At 37.6% G+C, this 6,397-nt stretch overlaps 1 pseudogene; it reads left to right on the forward strand.

Moving 5' to 3' along the window:
* The first annotated feature begins 5,705 nt into the window (after positions 1–5,705).
* On the forward strand, positions 5,706–6,035 carry LOC114620688 (annotated as a pseudogene).
* The last annotated feature ends 362 nt before the right edge of the window (positions 6,036–6,397 follow it).

Here is a 6,397-nt window from a genome sequence, read left to right on the forward strand (position 1 = left end):
CAAAGAAAGAAATCTTCAGACCAATCTCCCTTATGAATATTGATGCAAAAATATTCAATAAAATTCTTGCTAGCAGAATCCAAGAACACATCAAAACAATCATCCATCGTGATCAAGTAGGCTTTATCCCAGTAATGCAGGAAAGATTCAAAATAGGGAAATCCAACAACTTAAATCACCAAATAAACAATGGGAAAAACAAACAAACAAACAAACACATGATCATCTCACAAGACGCTGAGAAAACATTTGACAAAATTCAACATCCCTTCCTGATAAAAGTCTTCAAAACCAAAGGAATTCAAGGCCCACACCTAAACACTTTACAAACAATATACAGCAAACCAGTAGCCAACATCAAACTAAATGGAGAGAAACTTGAAGCAACTCCACTAAAATCAGGGAATAGACATGGCTGCCCACTTTCTCCCTACCTATTCAATATAGTACTGGAAGTCCTAGCCAGAGCAATTAGACAACAAAAGGAAGTCAATGTGATACAAATTGGAAAGGAAGAAGTGAAAAATATCACTATTTGTAGATGATATGATAGTGTAATTAAGAAACCCCAAAATTTCCACCAGAGAACACCTAAACCTGATAAACAACCTCAGCAAAGTCTCTAGATACAAAATTAACTCCAATAAAGCAGTAGCCTTCCTCTACTTAAATGATAAGAAGGCTGAGAAAGAAATTAGAGAAATGACACCCTTTAAAATAGTCACAAATACTATAAAATAACTTGGTGCGAATCTAACCAAGCAAGTAAAAGATCTGTATGATAAGAACTTCATGTCCCTGAAGAAAGAAATTGAAAAAGATCTCAGAAAATGGAAAGATCTTCCATGCTAATGAACTAGCAGAATTAATATAGTAAAAATGGCCATCTTGCTGAGAGGAATCTACTGATTTAATGAAATCCTCATCAAAATTCCAACAGAATTCTTCACAGAGATAGAAAGAGCAATTCTCAAATAAATTTGGAATAACAAAAAGTCAGGATAGCAGAAACTATTCTCAACAATAAAAGTTCTTCTGGGGGAATCACCATCTCTGACCTCAAGCTATACTACAGAGCAATAGTGATCAAGACTGCATGGTATTGGTACAGAAATAGACAAAAAGATCAATGGAATAGAATTGAAGACCCAGAAATAAACTCACACTCCTATGGTCACTTGATCTTTGACAAAGGAGCTAAATCCATCCAGTGGAAAAAAGACAGCATTTTCAACAAATGGTGTTGGTCCAACTGGAGGTCAGAATGTAGAAGACTGCAAGTTGATCCATTCTTATCTCCTTGTACAAAGCTCAAGAGCAAGTGGATCAAGGACATCCACATAAAACCAGAAACACTGAAACTAATAGAAGAGAGTGTGGGGTAGAGCCTCGAACACGTGAGCACAGGGGAAAAGTTCCTCAACAGAACACCAATGGCTTATGCTTTAAGATCAAGAATTGACAAATGGAACCTCATAAAATTGCAAAGCACCTGTGAGACAAGGGACAATGTCAATAGGACAAAGCAGCAACCAACAGATTGGGAAAATATTTTTATCAATCCTACATTCTATAGATGGCTAATAATCCGACTATACAAAGAACTTGAAAAATTAGACTCCAGACAATCCAGTAACCCAATTAAAAATTGGGTACAGAGGTAAACAAAAAATTCTCAACTGAGGAAAAACTCTAATGGTCCAAAAGCACCTAAAGAAATGTTCAATATCCTTAGGCATCAGGGAAATGTATATCAAAAAAACCCTAAGATTCCACCTCACACCAGTCAAAATGGCTAAAATCAAAAACTCAGGTGATAGCAGATGCTGGCAAGGATGAGGAGAAAGAAGAACGCTCCTCCATTGTTGGTGAGATTGTAAGCTGATATAACCACTCTTTAAAGCAATCTGGCATTTCCTCAGAAAATTGGACATAGTATTACCTCAGGACCCAGATATATCACACCTGCGCATATACCCAAAGATGGTCCAACATATAACAAGGTCACATTCTCCACTATGTTTATAGCAGCTTTATTTATAATAGCCAGAAGCTGGAAAGAACCCACATGTTGTTCATTAGGGAAATGTATGCAGAAAATGTACATTTACTCAGTGGAGTACTACTTAGCTACTAAAAACAATGAATTCATGAAATTCTTAGGTAAATGGATAGAACTAGACAGTATCATGCTGAATAAGGTAATCTAGTCACAAAAGAACATACATGGTATAATCTCACTGATAAGTGGATATTTGCCTATAAGCTCATAATACCTAACATGCAACACAAAGACCACATGAAACTCAAGAAGAAGAAAGACCATAGTGGAGGTGCTTAGGTTCTTCTTAGAAAGAATAACAGAATTCTCATGATAGCAAGTATGGAGACAAAGATTGGAGCAAAGACTGGAGTAGGGGTTGTCTAGAGACTTCCCTACTTTTGGATCCATCCCATATACAGTCAGCAAATGCAGGCACTGTTGTGGATGCCAGGAAGTGCATGATGACGGAAGCCTAATATACCTGTCTCCTGAGAGAATCAGCCAGAAGCAGAGCCCTGTACCTAATCGTAATGATCATAGAGTTCCCATTGGAGGAGGTAGAGAGAAGACTGAAGGAGCTGAAGGGGCTTGTGGCCCCATGGGAAGACCAAAAAAAAAACCGATCAAACATAGCTCCCAGAGTCTAAACCACCAACCTGGGAACACATTTAGAGAAACTCATGGATCCAGCTGTATATGTAGTAAAGGATGGCCGTCTCAGTAATTGATGGGAGAGGAGGTCATTGGTCCCATGAAGGCTGGATTTTCCAGTGTGGGGGAATTCATGGCCTGGGAGTGGTTAGATGGGTGGGGGCACAATCTCATAAAAGCAGCAGGAGGGGGGATGGGATAAGAGGTTTCAGGGGAAAGGAATGGGAAAAAGGGGTATCAATTGAAATGTAAATAAATAAAATATCCAATAAAAAATGGATGCCAAGGAACTTTCTGCTGAGTGCCTATAGCACCCTAAAAACTAGGCAGACTTATGCCTATGTAAAAAGGAAGGATCCTTTTACTGACATATGCCATGATTCCAATTAGGTATTTAATATTGGGAAGAGGACTTTTTTTTTTTTTTTTGCAGGATGTTGAAGGAGCACGGTGGGTGCCAGAGTGATTGGTGAGACATGCTGATGATGAGACAAATAATGATGTTGACCTGTGAGCTTGCTGAGTGCCCTGGCAATGGTGACTGGGAAACTGTGTTAGACATATGTTCCTGACCTACCTTTGCTTGCCAATATGTTGGTAGCCAAAGTACATGACTTGAAACTGAAAATGAACCCCCAGACAGAGTTATTAATTTAACAGGCTGGCAAGGACAGGTAAGGTTCTGCATAGAAACTTACCAACCTAAGACAAAAGTACAATGCTTTTGATAATGCATATTACATGATAGATAAGTGTAACGGTCCATTCTGCTGCTCCGGTCTGCGGATCAGGGTCTAGCAAGAGAGAGAGTAGGGATGGAGGGGCGAGAGATGTGAAGAATGGAGACAAGACAGAGTCTGATCAAGTCTCTTCTCTATTGGAAGGAAATCCTGGGTATTTATATGCTTTTCCATGTGCCTTGCTCTTGAGGACAAGCAGGGGAACACAGCTGAAGGCACTTTGCCACGTGCCTTGTAGCCATGGATACCACGTGCACCTTGCAGTTGGGGGTACAAAACAAAGATGTTTGTCAGAGTGTGCTCAGCTGTTGTGGGCTATTGAAAACAAGTCTCTTGTCAGGGTATATGGCTCAAGATGGCTGCGAAAATGATAGCTGCTTTTGGCTAGGAGTCGGCTCCCAACAGGTAAGGAAGGCATTCTTATCAGAACAACCTAATACAGGCTCAGTCTTGTTAATAAAACAAAAAAGGGGAAGATGTAGAGAGCTTTTGGGGCTGCTTGGCAGGAATATGACATTGACCAAGGACAAGGAAATGGGCTTCAGGAAGGAATCTGACATTAGGCTAGAACAAAGAAGTAATTTCAGGCAGGAATATAAATCTTAGGCTAGAAGAAAAAAGTAGGCTTCAGACATGAAAATGACTTTGGGCTAGGACAGGGAAGTAGGCTTAGATATTTTGGTCTTCCTGATAAGCCCTTAGAAATAGTAATCATGGGAGTGATCATGGAACTTTGTTTATCCTCTTGTTTCTTCCTTGACTATTTGTATCTATTGTATTGCTAGTTCCTCAACCTAGAACTGACCTTAATACTTGCATGTAATTCAAATGGTATAAAAGCAAAAAGGAGGAGGCGGATGGGATGGGCGCTTATGAAGGGATACGGGGAGAGGGGATAATATCTGAAGTGTAAATAAATAAAATATCTAATAAAAAAGAATAATATAAATAAAATTTACCATCACAAGAACAAGCTGCAAATGGCAAAAACATGTTTTACCATAAAGGCACATAAAAAATAATGGTAGTTAGTTGAAATGAATAATCCAAAGTGGACTCACTCCTATTCTATTATCCCTGAGAGGGCCATGAAAACACATCTCTAGAAACTGAGGTCATGACTCTTGTCACCTTTACATTTTTTATTTATTTATTTGTTATTAGTTTATATATTGTATTTTCTCACAAGCACCCAGAATTCCCCACACATGACTCTGTTCTTGAATCATGTTACAATTGTCATGGTATTTCATTAGAGCAATGGTATCCCTAACCCTCAACACATGAAATTCAGAATACAGTAATGTCATATTTTAAGAACACTTCTTTACTATAAAGCTGGAAAATAAAAAGAAACAAAAATTTATGGAAGTGTACAGTATTCAAAACCAAACCAATATAAATAAATTATTTAAATAGATTCACAATAAAACAGTTTTGAACAATAGTGAAACTTCTAATTGTAAATGGCCCATGAATAAATGCATTTCCAGAATTCTAACACAACTTCAAAAAAGAATTAATACTCATATTATTCAAATTATTTCATATAATAAGAAGATTGAAGGTTTCCAAATATGTTTGATGATTTCAATATCACCTAATAATCAAATTGAATGAAATATCAAAACAAAACAGCAAAATACAATGTATTCTTCCTAATAAAGTGAAATCACGCTCATCTGAAAATAACCAAGTTTGTTTAACATGAGAAATGCAAGAATGTTTCCATATGCACTATACATTATTTATCATATAAGTAGCCTTAAGACACAATTGAAAGACAGTCTCATTAGGTTCAGAAATAGTCTCTGACAAAATCCAGCATACTTTTATAATAAAAGATAAGGAAGCTCTAGAAATAGAGGGAGCACATCTTAACATATAATGTCTTCTCATTCAACATAGCTAGAGATATATAATTAGAAAGATATAAACAGGAAAACAAGTCAATATATCAAGGTTTGCAGACCATAGAACTCTTCAAATAAGAGACCCTAAAGAAAACACACACACACACACACACACAAATGAAAAGGGGAAGAAGTCTAAGAACTGGTAATTTCAGCAAAGTGTCCAGTTACAAAATTAATATATAAATATCTATAAATATATAGTGTGTTACAGCAGGAGAGGTGCTGGTGTTGGGTGGAGGACCTGGTGGTTGGGCCATGTGTGCTCACAGGAGGTATCTCTTAGTGTCCAGCTGCACAGGAGGATGACCAGGCCATCTTTTGAGGATAATCGTGTGGTCTTCATTCATTTTGGACATGACTGGGACCCCGACTTGCATCAAGATGGATGAGGTTCTATACAACATTGCCGAAAAGGTTAAAAATTGTGCAGTTTTTCATCTTGTGGATATTGCAGAAGTACCTGACTTCAACAAGATATATGAGCTATATGACCTTTGCAGTCATATTTTTCTTCAGAAACAAACATATCACGATTGATTTGGGCACTGGAAACAAGATCAGCTGGGCCATGGAAGACAAGCAAGAAATGGTTGACATTGTAAAGACTTTGTACCTTGGTGCCCACAAAGGCTGGGGTCTTTGATGAAGTCTTCCAAGGACTATTCTACAAAGTACAGATATTGAGCATTGCTCTTAGGCTTTAGAAAGGACACTATGAGGCTCTTCCATATAGAAATACTCCATTCTCATAGCCTCTGGAAAGAGACTGCAGCAGAATATTGCTATAGAACTGAAAGATCCTTGAGATGAGGGATATAGGATATTAACAACCTGAAGCAAAAAAACACAGTAAAGGAACAGTAAAAAAACTCTATAAAAATATAAGTCTATAAGTAAATGATGAAATACCAAAAAAAAAGAAAAAAGAAAATCAATCCTTTTCACAATAACATACACATAGACATACACAGACTCACACATACATATACACATGCACAGAGAGAGAGAGAGAGAGAGAGAGAGAGAGAGAGAGAGAGAGAGAGAGA

Source organism: Grammomys surdaster, unplaced genomic scaffold, assembly GCF_004785775.1.
Source record: "Grammomys surdaster isolate TR1022 unplaced genomic scaffold, NIH_TR_1.0 63, whole genome shotgun sequence".
Lineage (NCBI taxonomy): Eukaryota > Metazoa > Chordata > Mammalia > Rodentia > Muridae > Grammomys > Grammomys surdaster.